The following is a 20644-nucleotide window of genomic DNA, read 5'->3' on the forward strand; positions in this document are numbered from 1 at the left end:
ACTACAGTTTGCAATTTTACTCGTTTTTGACCCGCGTGCGACAGCGGATCAAATTGGCGCCGTTGCCGGGGATTCTTGTGAACATTAACCGATATTAGAGTCTTAGGTGTAGTGCTTGTGCGTTTTGGCCATAGGTTCCTCGCGGTTTCAGCCATAACGCCTCTAGAGTCGAAAAAATCGGTTTTTGGGAAAATTTCACCGTTTCGAAAATCTGTCCCGACAGTTAGGTGTGAAAAAAATCCCTGATCAAAAATCACTTACTACAAAGTAGTTACGTGTCAAATTTTTCAAATCGCGAAAAAAGCCTTTTTACTATTTTTAATGATTTATTTTCTGTTTTCATAGAGTCGAAAAATTCCGAAAAAAATACCAAAATTCTATTTTTACGTCATTAGATTATTTTCGGTGTCAGTTTATTTTTTTGAATTATTTTTAATCGATTTGCTTCATTGTGTTTGTTTTAGGGACATAGTTGGCATTTTCACGATTGTTGCTGCGTTTGCTGTGCACTAGTCCTGGCTACTAGGTCTTCCTGTCCTGAACTTATTGCTTTTGATCCTGAGGTAGAGAGAACCTTGCACACACTTCGTAGAGCAGGCCAGGCTAGCAATAGTTCACCTTCACCGACCATAGCTGAGTCTGATTCTGAGTCTGATTATTTGCATAATTTATTTGATTCTGATTCTGAACTTGCGTTTGAAATGTCTGAAAATAGAACTCTAAGGCAACTTGCAGCCCCTGATGTTAATTATAATGGCTTGTGTATTGAATATGATGCTGTTGCTGTTCCTTTTGAATTAAAATCGGGTTTAATACACTTGTTGCCAAAGTTTAATGGTCTTGCAGGTGAAGATCCACACAAACATTTGAAGGAATTCCAGGTGGTGTGCTCTACACCATTGAAGCCTGAAGGGATCACTGAAGATCATATCAAACTTCGTGCTTTTCCTTTTTCTTTGCAGGGTGCAGCGAAGGACTGGATATATGATCTTGAACCGAATTCAATCACAAGCTGGAATGCTCTAAAGAGAGTGTTCTTGGAGCGATACTTCCCTGCCTCTAGAGCTGCTTCAATTCGAAAAGAGATTTGTGGCATTAGACAAGACAACGAGTCATTGGCTGAATATTGGGATAGGTTCAAGAAGTTGGTTTCAAGTTGTCCTCAACACCAGATTACCGAACAACTTCTCATTCAGTACTTTTACGAGGGGTTGTTACCTATGGATAGAAACATTCTTGATGCTGCTAGTGGTGGAGCACTTGTTGACAAAACTCCAGCTGCTGCCAGGGCCCTCATTGAAAATATGTCCTTAAACTCCCAGCAGTTCACCACTCGAACCAATTCTGTCCAAACCAAGGGTGTACATCAAATTCAAGGTTCCTCGAACAGAGCTTTAAAAACCAGACTTGATGAGCTGACAGCTCTAGTCAAACAACTTGCAGTAGCGAAACCTCAAACATCAACTGTATGTGGCATTTGTACAGCTCATGATCATCCCACCGATACTTGTCCTCTTCTGAAAGATGATACTGTTACCGAGCTGCCTCAAGCTTATGCAGCCAACCTTTACAACCAGAACAGGTACAACAACACCCCTGACTTGTCTACCAACAAATATCACCCCAATTGGAGGAATCATCCCAACCTTCGATATGGAAATCAGCAGCCTTCCCAACAACAGCTTACCGTTCCATTACCTCAGCCACATCACACCCCTCCAGCTACTACTTCCGGACCATCCTTGGAAGATCTTGTTAAGCAAATGGCCGTGAACAACCTTCAGTTTCAACAAAGAACCGACGCTAGCATTCAGACCTTGACCACACAGATGGGACAACTTGCTACTCAAATAAATAATATGCAAGCTCAAGGTTCGAACCAACTTCCAGCACAAACTGTTGTCAATCCGAATGGTAATGCTAATGTGAGCGCTATTTCTTTGAGATCCGGAAAGGTTACAGAACCAGCCCCTGAAAAAAATAAAAAAATCATTGAGGTAACTTCTGAACTTTCTTCTTCTGAACCTCCTCCAGCTGAGCTTTCTTCTCCTTCTTCTGTTGTGGTCGGAACTGAAAAAAATAAAGAAAAGGAGTATGTACCACCAGTTCCTTTCCCACATAGAGTTCTAAAAAATAAAAGAATTGAGGAGGGAGACAAAGAAAAAGAAATTTTGGATATGTTCAGGAAAGTAGCGGTAAACATTCCGCTTCTTGATGTGATTAAGCAAGTTCCAAGGTATGCAAAGTTTCTGAAGGATTTGTGTACAAACAAGAGAAAGGTAAAAGGAAGTGACAGAGTCAACTTGGGAAGAAGCATCTCTGCTTTCATTCAGCCCGAACAAAGTGTTTCAGCCATCTCTCAGGTCTTGCCTCAAAAGTGCAAAGACCCGGGAACTTTTACTATTCCTTGTACCATCGGGGATAAGAAATTTGATAACTGTTTGCTTGATTTAGGAGCGGGCATTAATGTTATGCCTACTTCTATTTATAATAACCTTTGCCTTAGTCCCATGCAGCATACAGGTTTAATCGTTCAACTGGCGAACAGGAGCAATGCACGTCCCACCGGCATAGTGGAAGACGTCCTCGTTCAAGTTAACGATTTAATTTTTCCTGCAGATTTTTACATTCTGGACATGGAAGGAGAGACTAAGTCAAGCAGAGCTCCCATCATCTTAGGAAGACCGTTCATGAAAACGGCGAAGACAAAAGTTGATCTTGATGATGGAACCATGTCCATGGAATTTGGTGACATCGTCGCAAAATTTAATATCTTCGATGCCATGAAACACCCTGTGGAGGAGCATTCGGTTTTTAACATTGAGTTGATTTCTGAACTAGTTGATGAGAGTTATTCTGAATTATTTGCATTTGATTTTCCATTTCTCTCTGATTTTTATGCACGTTCTTCCATGTTTGTACTTAGGCATTTCTATGGTTTGGTTTGTTTATTTTTCTATTTTATTATGTTTTTATATTTTATTTTATTTTTGCACTTATTTGATTTTCGTACTTAATTTTCAGCTTTAGCAGCTTTCACGAATAAATTCATAACTGGAGCTTGGAGTATCGGATTAAAGCGTTCTACCAGTCGTTGGAAAGCTAAGAAAAAGATCTACGATTTTTGTTCAGAAGTCAGAAGCAAATTCGGACTCCAACAAGGCCAGAAAACTCGTACAAGCTGCTGCATTATTTTTTGTATTTTGTTTGGGTTAGTTGTATTGGGCCTGGATCACACATTTGACCCAGTTAAGTTGTGAAATGGGTCGTGCTATTGTTCCTTAGGTTAGGCAGCCACGAAAATACTGTTCAGACATCACCATTCACGAATTTTGAAAAGCTTGTACGAATTGATCCATGGCGAACTAATCCCTTCGAGTCAATCTTCCGTATTCAGGTTCCAAAAACTATGATTATAATTTTGCAATAAAACTTCCTTCAATTATATATGCTGTTTATCTTTTGCTTAATTTGATATTCATAATATATATTGTTTGGTTCGATTGATTATGTTTTCCAATTTATCTGCGTGTTTATCGTATGCTTAATCGTTAACCCGCTTATCGCTTAACCGAATGCTTGATTCGGCAAACGGGAAATATAATTGGTATAATATTGTTGCGCTTGTTGATCATATTATAATCGAACGGGAACGGAATCCGCTTAGGATAGTGAAATTATAATAGTCGATGATTAGTAGGAACCGGATCGGTAGATTGACTTATTTCATAATCACTTTTACAAAAACAGCTTATTTTCAGAATCATTTATTTTAAGCACTTTTTCTGTAATTCGACCACCAAACCAACCCCCCCCCAATTTCGATTTCAGTTAATAATTCAAGAATCCTTGAGAGACGATACTCGAGTTACCGTTACCGTTGTTACTACAGTTTGCAATTTTACTCGTTTTTGACCCGCGTGCGACAGCGGATCAATCTAGATTTATAGAAATGAGTTAAAATCAAATTGATATTAAATTCTAGTTTAAAATGCTATAAACCACCTACTATTAAATTTTTGATATCAGATCACCATGATTAGATTTTACACTCCAAATATTCAAGTCTCACATCGATAATATATGATCTGAATATATATGTGTATAAGTGAAAATAATTTTCACTTTACAAGTCAACTTTGTAAGGATGAGTCAATCTCGACCATATTTATTAATATGTAATATACTAATATATATTTTTTATTTATATTATGAATTAGATTCTATCTACTTACAATTAATTACATGAATTAATCTTTGGAATCGGGGATTGCTATTGCATATCTAATGTTTGTTTGAATGTTTTCTCTTAACAATAATGACATAAAGTGTAAGGAGATTGTGAAGTTTTTTGATTTAGATAATGAATGGTGGTGACTAAGTACCTATTATGTAGGCAAGATGAATCCTTAATTTATTAGAATATTTTTGTTTTATTGGAATAAAATAATGGATGGTCTAAGAATGAAGAAATATGAAATAGTTTGAAACTTTATGAATTGGGTAAAAAAAGGGACTTTTGTGCTGTGCCTTGAGTTTCTTAACTATTAAGCTAATGCTCCAATGACACATATCCTTTGTCGTCCAACTCTAATGTGTTTTTTAATTGCTTTCTAACCTTTCTACTGTATAATCATGTCACAAAAAAGTTCCCACTTATTCTTCCTATATTCTATTGTTCATTATTTCTTCTTTTGTAAGTTAGAAATTGATCTTTTTTTATTAGATGCTTTATGGGTTAACAAAATAACTTTAATTGTGCGTAGAACATATGCTACACTTTTCATAATTTAGAATAATTTATTGAGAAAATAATTGTATGCAAAAAAGAAATTTTTTTAGATGAAAAAGATTTTATTAAAAAGTATATTATTTTACTACTAATCGAAAGTGGCATGGAAAGAGTGTAATAGAATTTTCATTATGAATTTCTCTCATTTTATTTAACGTAAAAAAACCAAAAGATGTGTTTGGTAATGAAACAGTTGACAAGACTAATGAAGTCAACTGCTAACCGATTTTAACTTCAAGATGTTTAAAATATTATTTAAATAAAGTATTTTCTATTGAGAATTTGTGTTTATTTTGGTACATGTTATATATATATATATATATATATATATATATATATATATATATATATATATATATATATATATATATATATATATATATATATATATATATTACTTTTAGCTTCTTTTTCTTTTGAAAATATAAAAATTATCTATATGTTTTTGTTATATCTATTGGATTATCCATTTGTGCATGATTAATCAGACTTTATTGAATGAAAACGATGATTGTGCATAATCCAATCCAAAACTTCAATTCAATAACAAAAATAGATAAAGATAAAATAATGTGGCCAATGAGGAATATAAAATAGAAAGAGGTAAAATAAAATGGAATAGATGCGTCGGGGCCAATTAAGATGCACATAGATCACCCACTTTTATATATTCCATGCTAGTAAGAAGTAGCAATGTTTTATTATTACCCAATAAAAAGAGAAGCAATGTTTTGTGGAAACTAAGTTTATTAGTTTTAAGATACATATGATGTCATACATCAAATGTAGGAATTAGTGTTAGGAAATGTATTACAATTGCTGTCATGGTTGTTAATAGTTATTTAAAAAAATGTTACAAGGATAAATGGATAACTACAACACATTGTCAAAATAAAGAATTTAATTTTTCTATGTAAGTGAGTTTTGATTTATCTTTTATAATTTTTTTTTAATTTCTTATTATAATATAAATATTTTGTTGTTTTGTCTCTTTAGATAACAATTTTGAAATAAATCTTTATTTTTACTGTCTAGATGACAATTTTTTAAAATTATTTATTTATTTTTTAAATCTCAAGTCGATTTTTAATTTTAATTATTTTTTTAAAAAAATTTAGATTTTTTCTAAATCCATGTGATTTTTTATTTTAATTTTAAAAATATTTACTTTTTTTTATGACGTACGGTTGGGGTTTAGCTAGGGTTTATTTATTTTTTAAATTTCACACAAATTTTTTTCTTAATTTTTAAAAAAGAGGTTTTTTTTTATTATTTGGAAGGGGGTTTAAATAAAAAATCACTCACATTGTAGGGGTTAACCAATATAAATTAATAACACATCATCTTTTTTAATTTTATGCAGGTTCAAATCACCTAGTGTTGCTAATGTTAATGTTGTATTCATATTTTGCTCAATCTTGTCTTCATACACTTCCATGAACTTTACATTACAAGGGTGCAAGATTCGCCGCTTCCATGAACTTGTTCCTATTGATAGCTTACAAATTGACATGAATGATGTAACATCCTGATTTTTATTAGCTATTTATTTTATTGGCTTATTTGGTAATTTATTGGTTATTTGTTATATTTTGGTTAACTGGTGTTTTAATTATTATTTATTTCTAATTAATTACTATGTGATATAATGGTTATTTAAATATTTGAATGTTTGAATACATGTGTGTTTGTGTTATTTGGTTACTAGAGCTTTAATGAGAGGATATGTTATTGGGCCTAATTAGTTAAATAAGGTTGGATAATATTTGAGTTAAGCCCAAATTAGAGAAAAGAGATAGTAAGGGATTGAGTTAGGTCATTCTCATAACATAACTTTTGGAGGAAGAATAGAAGAGTAGAAGAGAGGAGAGAAGAGGATTGTAGATTCTTGAAGAGGGTGGATTAAATTCAAGAGGTAAGGGTTAGAATCCAAGTTCTTATAGATTTATATGATTGGGTAATGTTGTGTGCTTTGTATGTGTTCTTGATTCTTTCAGTTTCATGGATTTAGAACTGTTAGGGTTTGATAGATTTGTGAGATTTGTGGATCAAAATATGTTTTATGATGTTATAATGTTAACCCATGAGTAGTAACATGTTAAGAAACTGTTATGTGTGTCGAATTTCTGGTGGAAATGAGATTTTGGTTGGATTGAGATGAAATCTGTGCGCTGTCAAACTGGGTTTTTCTGCAAAATTCGCACAGCTGCGTCGCGGAAGGGTTGGGCCGCGCAGCGTAAATATCTCTGACTTGGCTCGCGCCGGAGGAATTCTTGGTCGCGCCGCGTAAATATCTCTGACTTGACCTCGTGCCGCGTGACGGCTTGTCGCACCGCGACGTCTTGTTTTCAAAAATTATGATTTTGATTTTTGTGAATTAAGATTTTGTATGCTTGTGATTTTCAGAAGAGTTTCCATGTATTTTATTAATTTATTCAAGAATGTTTGGATAGGTTTTGAATGGAATTTATACATGTACATGATACTTGAATATGTATGTGTTTATGGTGTGAATTGATGAATAATGATGCAATACATGTTATGAGATACTTGAATATATGTGCTTGAATTACTATGTGCTAATTGATGATTGGGTGATTGATTTGCTAAATGCTAATTGATGTTTGAGATTTAGATTAATGATATGTTGTGTAATGTTGTGCAAAGTTGGAAAGATGTGATTGTGTAGTTTAAGAGATAGAGAGATCGTCTTAAATGCATGAGTCTTGTTTTGTTGCACACTTACACTAGCATGAGTCTTTGAAAGAGGCAATGTCGAGTAATCTCGTAGAGATTATTTGCTTGTCCCAAACATAACGAGTATGGGGTTTGAAAGCTTAACGAGTATGAGGCTTTTGAGGTGGTTATCTAGTCTGTAGAGAATGACAATCGGCTTGCCGGAAATGATAACGAAGGGATCCACATGCATATCGCATAGAGCCACACTTGAGTCGCACGTGTCGGTGTAAAATGTTATTATGTGTGATTTTGTGATATGAATGTGTGGATATGAGTTTTGATGAATGTGCATACATGTGAAATGACAGATTATTTAATATGAATTGTGGAGTGTGTTGTGAATGTGATACATGTAATTGATACATATGTGGTTTGGAATATGAAATATATATGCATGTATGGTATATGTATCTATGTGAATTATCAATATGCGATGTTGTGAGTTGATTGTGATTCATAATTGTATTACAATTGTTGGTTTAGTAATTGGATATAACTACTTGAAGTATGGATCTTTGTGGAATGAGTTAAACATTTAAACCTTGAGATATGGTATGTGAATGCATGTTTTGAGAAGAGTGATGAATTGTGAAATGCATTCTTGTTGTGTTATGCATTTTCCACATGATATTTATCTATAATAATTTGAATTTTCACCCTTCTCTTTGAATGTTATTCTTTGTTGGTAACATGCAGGTTCTGACGAGTAGAGAGCTATCCGAGGATATAGCCGAGGAGCTTTTGTTTATCTGTTGTTAGGTATTGAGTCAATGCTCTGGTCATGTAACACGGGGGTAGTTGAACCCATGTTTTGTTTATTTGAATGTCAACATTTCTTGTATTTTGACTTGATTTGGATATGATGTTTAAAAGGCTATGTTGCCTAGATATTGTGATTTCATTAGCATAATGAGTATGTTATATTGAATTGTTAGATGAATATAGTATGGTATATATTCATTAAAATTGTTGAGTTGTACTTCTTCCGCGTGCGATATGCATAAATTTGCGAAAACATGAAGATTCATTGGTGTTACAATATGACTAGTGCATGTTTTGATTGTCTTGTTTTAGGTTTTCATTGCGATGAAAATAACATGTGACGCCCTTTGTTGTATGCATATGATTACTCTGTGATTATATTATGATATTTTGGAGTTAGAAAAGGGGTGTTACAAATGAAGTTTCAAATTTCTACACTGGAAATGTACTATTCCAAAGCAAAGATTTTGTCCACTTCAATGTGAAAAATTACCAAATGCAAACGTGTAACTTGGATTGCTTAAACATCAAAAGCACTAGATTTTGATGATCCTTCATACAAAATCAATGATTTAGGAAAAAAGAATCTAATATGCTTCAAAATAGTACAACTAGTGCAATTCATTATAATGGTGTGTTGGAATATGATGCTGATTATCTTTTTGGTTTCTGAAACTGATTTTTGTATTACAAACCAATTTCTTCTTATGTATGCTTAAATGCTTCAACATTTGCCGTTGTTTGTCTTATAAATTCTGGCAGTTGAAATATATGATCTGCTTATGTCCTTAAACATTTTTTCTTTTACATTATGCACTATACATAACAGTTTCTTTTACATATTCTATAAGCAGTAAGTAGAAAAATTCTTGTCATATAGGACATACTCCCTAATTATTGAGTGCACTAACTATGAGATTTTTGAGGTAGTTTTTAGATCCATTGTGATTAAAATTCATTCAATATCTATGTATCTAATTATGAAAAAAAAATATTGTTTGTGCTATGTTAATGGAAGAGATTTGGAATCTTAAGGTAGCATTTGACATGTGAGAGTGTTATCTTTCTGGATTATGGAAAAACCAACATGCTTTGGAATATATTAGAGTGATGATATTTATTATGAATTATAAGATATTGTGACAATTTTTCTATGGATAAATTTGGCAAAGAAGATGTAATTACAATTGATGTAAGTTTTCTAGCACTGTGATATCCTTGTGATATAGAATTGCTTACTGTTTTAGTGAAATGTGTTTCTGGCCGCTGGAAGTCATTATGGGCATTTGGTGAATGTGATTGAGAGAGAAAAGGTAATATGGTGTCTATTATTGATGCAACATTAGGTTTCCTAATGTTCAGTGATGATATTGGCTAACTTGATTCTTGGTCTTAGAGGGAATTTCCCACTTCATGAACATAGATCTACAATACTCCTAGTTTCAAAACTCAATGCAGCTACTCTTGGTGGAACTAGATCACACTATAGTTGCAATAAAAGTGATAAAACCTGATGCAACTCATTGGAAGCATATGATACATCTTACTAGAGCTCGAATTTGTCATGAATTTGAAATTTATGGTGGTCTTGTCTTTGGTTTGTTCTGCACCTAAAGTTGGTGGCATTTAGCTATATTGATGTCATATTTTATAAGTGAGTCAAGCCTGATATCAAAAACGACTTTATTCAAAGATTGTTATGTTATTTTAATGACACTAGAGGTTTTGACTTGCAGGAACTAATGTAAATATGGCTACAGGTCCATCTAATATAGTGGTTCTAAATATGGCTATAAGTTTGTATTCTCAATCAAGACTTATTTTGGTAACAAAACTCTTTATCGCTCTTCGTTATCTTCTTTTATGTATTTCCAGCTTCCAAATTTTTTATGTATGTATTTGATTTTGTTGGTCACTTTCATGATTGTATATATGTCATTATTTCAATTTCAAAAGGTAAATTGCTATTTATTTTTTGTTCTATAAATATGATGGATTTACGACTCCATCGTTGAAGATGTTGTAACCACTTCTATCAATCTTTCTGGTCGTCTAAATCATGTGTTTTGATGAGCTTTAGGTTTTGTTGAGATTCTTTTCAGATGACATTATCCCATATGTGCATTCAAGTTGTTGAAATGTGCATATATTTTCTTAGAAACAGAACACGAGAGTTTATAGCTCACGAATGTCTTTTGATTTTACTCGTTTGTTTTTATTTAAGTTTATATGAGGATCATACTTAAAATTATGACTTTGGTTCTTATAATTTATTATATATATTTAAGTTAGTTTTAAAAAAGGACGAAATCATTTTATATCACAAAGATTCTATCGGTTCATATAATTGGTTTTGCTTTAAATCTAATAATTAGCTTTGAATCTAGTCATACTCTATCTATTTTTTTAAACCTACATGGTCAACCTCTAATGTATATTAATATTTTGCAATTAAAAAAATAGTCAGGGTGATGTTCATCAATGCAGCCATTACAATTCTATTGTCAGCACTGAAAGAAAGTGTCTTGCTTGTGTAATATATTGTCATGGCAACGGGTGAGTGCAGAATAATACGTTTTTTTTATTTGACAAGAAATTTTGAGCTACAAAAAGATCTGAGTATTTTAGATTCTTCTTTAAAGTTTTCCTTTGCTTTGAAACACAATAATTTTTTTTCAAAGTCAATATCTTTGTTTTATAATGTCTGTCAAAAATTAAATTTCCTTAAACTTAAACTATTTCGTAGTCAAAGAGACTCATGCATAATGTTATATTTGAAGTGCCTTAGAACTTCAAAATATGGATAACAAGTATAACACACATACCTATGTTATATTATTATTATCCCTCAATCAACTTTATTGTGAAAATGAAGTAGCAAGAAATGAAAATTCCTAATCACTCGATGATACAAGCTCTAATAGTGTATCAAGAACAAACTTTTCTAAAAGTAAAGGTAACTAAGCCATTAGTTGAGAACCTATCAATTTAATAGAATTTTTTTTATCAATTTCTCCCATTTATTAGAACCTATCAATATATCATTTGCTTTATTAGGATTTCCATTTATTTATTTGAGGTATCATTGTAGTAGAAGCATTGTGCTTTATTTAGTTGTCATGGAGGTATCATTTCAAGCTGCAAATTTATTTGTTTGAGGTATCATTGTGTTTCATTTGGTTGTCCATTCATTCTTTCCAGGTATCATTGTGGTACAAACTAGTCAAAGAATTGAAATTATTGATTTGTTAGTCCATACATATGAAGCTATACATATGAAGCTATAAAGATATGGATGTGTAACGTATGAACATATGGAGGCAATTTCAATCACTTATTCATTACTGCAAAGGGCATATTATAAAGTGTATTTGAATTGAATAGATTTAGATTTTAATAACTTAGATATAAACAAATAATTCTTATTTTTGATGATATCATAACATTCTTTATATTGATTCATCTATTCTATGAATAAATTTAATGGACCCGTGCGGACACACGGGTCTTTTACTAGTGGCCTAAAAACATAGGCAATCATATTATGCTTTGCGGTGTCATCCAAAGTGAGTAAAAATGCCATAATGTTGATTGAAAATAAATAAATTAAAAGGCGGTCAAACTCAAAGTCAGTTCAGTATTGAATAGAAAAGTTGCAACCCAGAAGAACAATATGTGAAAAACATTACGCTCTGATGATTGATAAAACACTTTTATACACCATGTACCAAAATAAAATATTACTCCCTCCGTCCCAAAATAACTGTCACATTTAGAAGAAAAAAAATTGTCCCAAAATACTTGTCACTTTAGATTAACAATGCAATTTTATATTTAATCTTCCAATTGTATCCTCTAATAAATACTCTTAATTTATTGTTTTCTAACTTAACATTAATTCTAATTTGAATACACAAATAGTTAATCAGGATAATTTGGTAAAGTCATTATTCTCTCTCTTTTATTTATTATTGTTTCTTAATCTGTGTGAAATGTTCAATTGTGACAAATAATATGGGACGGAGGGGGTACCATTTTTAGGAACTACTAAATAAGACATCTAATTCATTCTTTTGAGAAGTGTACCAATTATCTTTAACTAGTATAATTTTTATAGATTCTTATACGAATAGGTTTTAACAATTTCTACCAAGCAGTTGTAAATTTACTTGGTATGATAAAATAAAAACAAGGGTATGAAGAACATATAATTTGAAAATACAATGTTTAGACAAAGTTTGTAACGATTAGTTTCTTGTTTTATGGCCCATAGATGTTACCTATAGTAATAACTTTTTACATCGCTCCGTCTTGCTTCTCAAAGCTAGTTGATAAAGCAACGCAAAGGTAGTAGTTTACATCTAAAATAAACAAAATAGTTACATTAGGCGATGGCCTCTATTTTCTAGAAGAGGTTAAGAGTATGCAAACACAACTAAATGCAAGAAATAGAATATTTCTCAAGTCTACTATACTAAGGTCTACGAAGGTCGTGGGATTGTTAAAATCAATCGAAACTCGATTGGATTTAATAATTGGAAATATATAATGTGTTCTATGTTTATAACATCACTAACTGAAGAAAATTAGAAGCAATGAATTTCACTCTAAGAAAGTTGAGCACACGAGGATAAGTGAAAATAGAAAGCATCGAGAAATAGAAGCAACAAGCTAAGCATCAGGGGCCACATATCCCCACTATCTAAGTATGATAATAGGGTGGGGCAGTAACAATTTTTACCTTCAACAAACCCAAACCTGAATCTCAAGTAAATACTCGTTACATGCCCCTAATCCCCGTCGAGAATGAAAAATTGAATCACAAAATCATCCCAAACAAATTTGGGTTGGTTTCAGATATCCCAACCCCACTCTCATTTCTCTGGAGTAATCATTTTTTTAATAGAAATAGTTTTTTTCTTGATATTAAATTAATTTATAATTGAAAATATAAAATAATATCGAAAATTTCAAACATACATTTCAAATAATAAAGGAAAAACAAAAACACAAAAGCACTGATAATACAACTAATATTACAAATTAATAAAACTAAATAATAAAGTACAAACATATATACCCATGGAAGGTTCAGGGTAGGGATGACAATTTGACTCATACCATACGGGTACCCACAAAAAATTGCCTCCAACAGGTAGGGTAAAAACCCGCAAATAGGTATGGGCACGGGCACGGGCACAAGTAATTACCCATTTAAATAAGCGGCTATAGGTGCAGGCAAAGGTATCTTACTACCCACCCTGCTTCATACTCGCACTACATATTTATATAATGTCAATAATATTATTATATAAAAATGCATGTTTATCAATTTTTAAAAAAGATATCACTATTAAACTATTACACATTTAAATAAAAGTGTTTATTTATTTCTTAACTCAACAATAACATCCATATTTTTTTAATATTGTTAAAAACTTAAAGTTATATGATATTTTGTAATTAATCGATTTAATTTAACTGCAAACGCGGATAAACGGGTACGAGTACGAGTATGAACACTGGTGCCCATGCGGGTATGGGCTTGGGTACCAGATTTTTTTCAAACTGCGAGTATGGAGACGTGTACTATAGTACCCTACTCATTGCCATCTCTAGTTCGGGGACATGTTTGGGGCTGGTACTAGTGTCCTCATTATTTGACTCGTTTCATATTTTGTAATCGGGGAAAACCAAACTCAAACCCAAACTCAATCAACATGGGTTTTCTGCATCAAACTCAAGACGAGTTTAGATGGGTATCTGCGGGTTCGAGTTCGGGTTCTGTTGCCATTCCTACCACTAGCTAGAAAACAAGCGCACAACATGCGTAAATCGGCGAGCACTTTTAATTTATGTAGGTCACATTATTTAGACCAGTAGAACTATAAATAATGGACTTGAAATATCTAATATTCACACTAACACTTAATTAGAATTCATAATTGATCATTTGCTTCTAATTTATAGTTTAAGGACTGATGATTTTTTTTTTCATAATATTCATTAGTGTTACTTGACATGAAATATCATATTAATTTTTGTAAAAGAACTAAAATGTCTTTCATAATAAAATGAACATTTTACCTTTTATCCCTTTTATTCAATTAATTTATGAAATAACTGAAACTTTAATTGATAAAAGGTTGGAATATTACAATATAGATATGCATGGGCATACATGATATATTGTATCACATGACTTTAAAAAAATTTCGCATGGATGTTTAATTGAAAAATATGTTATGTTATTGTTATAGGTTTTGATATTCCGAAATGAGGCCGAAAAAGTCTTAATAGAAACATATATCAGTTCACTAAGGATAAGTCTTAAGGTAAACCTTTTATCTTTCTTTTTTTTATGATGTTTTGTTGGAATCATATGAAACTGTTCGTTCACGCTGAGGATATTTTTTATTGTTTTGATTTCTTTGCAGTACCTTTCTTTTAGGTTTTCTTTAGCAACATAGTTCTATACTCTATGAAACAATTACATTCATGTATCTATATTCCTTTATAAGTTTGGCCACTGTCTTTAATGTTTTGTATTATAATTGACATTAGTTTTAGCTAATATCTTCTTATGCGATCGTGTTTTCATTCCTAACTTTCATGACCATTGGTGACTAACTCTTTGTAGTTAAAGTCAATTAAGAAAAACTAATTGACTCTTACTTCTAAGTTTCATGTCAATTCTCGAGAAGGAAGGGTAAGTTTCATTTCTTAATATTTGATATGTTTAATTTTCTTGCAACTTATAGATGGGAATGAAGATGGAGTGAATGAAATAAAAGAGATCCAATCTAATATCAAGTAAATTGACGATGAGTTGAATTCCTTCAACACTTATTTATTTTCTCTGCCAGAAAATAATGGGATAATTGACGATGAGTTGAATTCCATCGACACTTATTTATAGTCTCTGCCAGAAAATAATGGGATGAGGGGTGAGTTTTTTTTGTCTTAATTTTGTATCATAATGTCACATTTTTACTCTAATGTGAATTGTACATGGCTTATGTTCTTTTGTGGGATGAGAATGATGAAATATCTGTTCAAATGCAGTGTTAATTTAATGCTATGAGCGACACTTCCACACAACATTTATGACTCTTAACTGTTTTGTTTAAAATAACTTTTTATATAAAATGTAGTAGCTATAAGAAGTTGTGGTTATGAATTTATTTTCCACAGTTTTTTGTATTGACTTTTAAAACTAATTACTTAAGTTAGTAGTTTAGATTCCAATTGCGTGTACCACATGTTTGTTGAAATGCCTGAAGGAAAATATTAATTTGTTTAAAGCTGAATGTGCAGGGTAATTCTGTTACACTTTTGAAATATAGTATCGAGACTCTTTCGCTTTTACGTCTAATCAGGTTGCTGCTATTGGGTGAAGATTTTGTTTTAATTACAGGGCTCATAGTTGTAAAGATATGTTGAAACTTGCTGGATTATACAGTGAAGGTGTCACGTTGCTGTCTTGTGTTACTTTAAATTTTATGTTATATATTAAGTTGTGTGATTATTATCTACTAACTGTTAGCTATTCCACTAATTATTCAGATGACGGATACTTGCGGCAAACGTTGCACAAAGCATAAGGTAATTTTTTTCAGTTTTGTCGATGCTTCTTGATTCACCGCCAGCCATCTTGACTAATACAACGCTTCAGTTTCTTAATTCCAATGGTAATTTTCTCTCTACTAATGTAATTTTATGTAAGATAAAAGAAGTTCCAAATTTACATATTCAACTGATAGATTCGCATTGTCTTTTGACTTTTGCAGCCTCACTCAGTTCTACTAAACCACCACGATCCGAAGATTTTGAAATATCAGACATGGCTGTTTTTTTTTACCCTCCTGGTGTGTTCCAATTTGATGATTACATTTCAGCTACTCAATCTAGCTTTGTCTTTATACTAATAAGGCAAGGTACTTACCATAGCTATTAAAAAACACGTTGAATATGTGTGGCTTCATTGGTACTAAATTGACTTATATATGTGATTTTTTGAATGGTAATGGTTTTATTTTTTTCTGTTATTTTGAATAAAATACAGTCTTAATTTATCAATAAAATTTAGTAATTTGTTTTTAAATTTCTAAATACATTTGCTGCGGATTTACCCGCGGTTTATGAGTCCAGCGGTTTTGAGTCCTGCGGATATAATTTCCTGCGAATTTACCTGCGGATTTTCATTACCCACGAAGGTTTTAGCTGGGACGTAAAACCGCAGGAAAAACTGCAGAAAACCAGTTTCCTGCAGATTTTTAGCTCATTTCCGCAGGTAAATCTGCAGGAAAAAAAGAGTATTTCTAGTAGTGTGCCCTATCATTTTTAAACTTGTGATGTTTTTAAGAGCTTTGGATTAATTAATTAATCTATTTTATAGAGCAAAACAACCCGTAATGAATAACATCAAATATCTTCTATTTTATAGAGCTTTGGATTAATTAATGGGTCATGCTAACGAGTGCCCCAGGGGCACTCTTTAAGCATTCTAATTAAAGAATATATTCTATAGAAAAGTTAACAATTTCAATTTCCGAGGCAATTAATACACATATTATCAATAAAAACTTGCTATTTTAAGGCCTTAAAGAGTGCCCCTGGGGCACTCGTTAGCATTTCCCTTAATTAATTAATCTAGCCAAAACTCTAATATTATATAGGAGAATTGGAGAGAGAGAATATATATTTTTAGTAGAAAATAAAATGGTATTTTTGTTTTTTAAATAATTTGTACCTGAGATAAAAAGTCGTCTCATAATTTAATGAGGAACAAAAATTTGAGTCTTTGTCCAATTTCTAATCTTGATTTTTGTCTTGTCCTGTAAGCAAATTTTAAATCAAACGAAAAACAACTAGAGTTGTGTTGTGTTGTACAATCCCTTATTTTATTTAGCAAATAAAAAACACTCTTATTCTATAATCTATGGATTTCCATTTACAAAAGTGTTTTTCATAAGATTTGTCTTTAAATAAGTTCTAACCTCCCAATCACTTTCTCCTTTAAGGATGGTTCTTCACAATTTGATCATACTTTAAAAGTATTTATTTAACTAAACTCCTTTCATAGCTTACACACACTAAAACTTTTCTTAAACAAGTACTTATTTAACTACAACAATTTCTTTAAAACCCTATTTAACTAAGAACTTATGTCGTTTATTTCATCAATTTTGGTAGAACTCATAACTATATAGGATATATAGTTACATGATAACCCTAATTAAGGACCACAAATATTCATTTATTGTCCTTAATCAACATGGAAATGAAGTATGACCTACTAGGAATACTAGTGAGTGGTTCATGCACTCACATAGTTAAGGACCACCCCACTTTTTCTTTCTTTTTCATGAATGGATAAAGACTTTATCTATGAAACACAAGTGACTCATGAACTACAATTTTGTTCTCAAATCATAAATTAACAACTCACTCATTCGTGTGCTTTTATTACGAAATTTCACAAAAAGTTTTATATGCTAAAAGGGAAATGATTCAAGAAAAAAGTTCAAGTGAGACGATTTACATGAATATATGACACTTTCTAAGAAAGTTACTTCAATTATTTTCTATATAACATTTGTATGGCTGAATTTCACAACTTTTTGTTTATCGTGATATATCAACATACATTTTTTAAACCTTATTTAAGTTGTGATAAAAAAATAAAATAGAGTGAATATTCCAAAAATGATGAACTCTTATAATAGTGGAGACTTCATCAATAAGCAATCATATATGATGCTTATGTATCACCTCCCATTTCTTGCCTAGATGATGTATTATAAACAAATTTTTTCCACTAAAATTATACTTTATATATTCCTATAATATGATTAATATCCAGCATGATATAGCATGACATTAGTTTGAGAGCTAAATGTTTACAGCACATGTGATTTGTTTTCTGGTATTTGTTCCTTCAATTGATCATCATGTGAATGCCTCATATTTTAATATTTTAATAGTCAATGGTTCAACTTCTAACTACCACGAAATTTTATTTTATTTTTAATTTCGGACGCTAGACAGACCCAATTCGTGGGACTCATCCGCACTCGAATCCGAGTTAACGGATAGAAATCCGAATTGAATGAGTTCGGATTTGGGTTCGGGTACCACCCGATATTTTGCGTTCAAATTTGGATAGTGTGAAATTCGCACCCGAAACTTAAAATCACACTTGTTTAGATTTAAAATTACATAAGTGTCCCTATATATATATATATATATATATATATATATATATATATATATATAACAAATTTGATGGAAGTTTTAGACTTTAATTTAAATTTTAATGTTGATGTTGGAAAGTTGTAGTAAAATTGATGAAAAATTGTTGTTGAAAAGTTGTAGGAAAATTGATGGAAAATTTCAATGTTGTTGTATTTTATGTGTTTTGCTCCGGGTTCGTATTCGGATGAAAAAACTCAAACCTAACAAGTGTGGTCGTGAGTGTTATTTTACCACTCAAATAGCCTTTTGTTTTGGGTTCGGGTGGTAATTTCGAATGCGAATTTGGGTAATGTGAAACTCACGCCCGACTCTACCTGTTGTCATTCTTATAGAAAAACACTCAATTTACAAATTGTTTTAGGCCTACTTTAATTCTCTATCGATTTTGGACATGTTATTCGACAAAGTCTTATTTTGTTTTTACAAGCTTAAATTTTCAATTTTTCAAAACATATAAAAAAATAGAAGTTATTTTTATTTTATGTCAGTGAAGAGTAATTTAAATATTAAAAAAATAAATTTGTGGATAAAATATAGTATTTTGAGTAGAAATAACTTTTGATAAAAAAATAATATTTTTATTTACTTTTTGTTTTAGTGGGAGAGATTAGATAGTTGAGGTTGAGGAGTGGGATTTGGGCCTAAGCTGCAGCTATGTGGTTTATGTACAAAATAAGCCCATGTATGATCAAATGTTGGTTTTTCTAAATGAATTGCTTTTCAGCACCATATATTTTGCTATTACATTCTCCTTCTCATCAACTTGTCTCAAATAATAAATAATTTCATTAATTATTTTTTTTATCATTAACTATTCTTATTTTGTCCTTTTACATATTTTTTAGCTTCTCTTCCCCATACCATTTAAAAAATATTATTTTATATTATATCAAATTAACAATATTTATTTATATCGAATTGTCAAAATAATTTATAATTAAGAACATAAATAGATTAGTTTTCAATTTTTCGTATAAAATACTATTATACATTTAGATGAAATTTGTTAGAATGATTACATCATTGTCACATTTGTCATTTTTCCAAACATCAAAGCATGTTGTATTTGTCAGTCTTCAAAAACAACACAAGAAAAAGTTTATATATATATATATATATATATATATATATATATATATATATATATATATATATATATATATATATATATATATATATATATATATATATATATATATATATATATATATATACTCATGGATGGACATATTTAATCACGAAAGTTGTTGTAACTACACTTTACCCCAAAAAATCTTTGGTTACACATCTCCCCTCTTCAAAATGGTCTTATTAATGCATTCACCTATTCCCTTTGATAATGTGTGCCATCAATGGTTCTATGCCTCTTGATATTGTGTTTCATGAAAAACTCATTAAACTCATCAAACTTTAAGACTTTATCAGTTCCCAAGACATTCAATTTAATTTTTAACTGATTTTCTATAAGAGCATGTCATTTCTTAAGGTTTTCAAAAGTGTCACTTTAATTTTTCAATACGTAGATTCACACTCTTCTAGAGAAATCATCAATAATAATGAGAAAATAGAAACCTCCTTCATGAGTTTCCATCCTTGTCGAACCCCAAAGATCTGAGTGAACATATTACAACGGGTCTACCACACTTATGCACACTACACTACTCCCAAACTTCACGATGTTTTGTTTTACTAGTATGCAATTATCATAAAATTATTGTTTTTATTCAATTTATCACTTCCTAGAAAATTTTGTTTTGCATGCTAAATCAAACCTCCTTCACTGACATGCCCTAATCTCAAATGTCACAACTTAGTTTTGCCATTAACTAGGTAATATGTGAGTCTAGGACTTGATCGTATATAATTATTTAAGCTTGACCCACATCTCAGTCGCAATCTTCTCCTTGACGACTTTCCTTATGACTTTATATTTAAGGCACAAGATACTGACACTTCTGGCCATATCCATCATTTCATTCTTCTCTATTTGTGTCAGACTTTCTGACATATATGCAACGCCTTTCAATACTTCTAAACACTTTTTATTAAATTAAAATTGGTTGTATTTCCACACTTGTTAGCTCTAAAAAATTT

This window comes from Vicia villosa, linkage group LG4 (assembly GCF_029867415.1).
Source record: "Vicia villosa cultivar HV-30 ecotype Madison, WI linkage group LG4, Vvil1.0, whole genome shotgun sequence".
In the NCBI taxonomy this organism is placed as follows: Eukaryota; Viridiplantae; Streptophyta; class Magnoliopsida; order Fabales; family Fabaceae; genus Vicia; species Vicia villosa.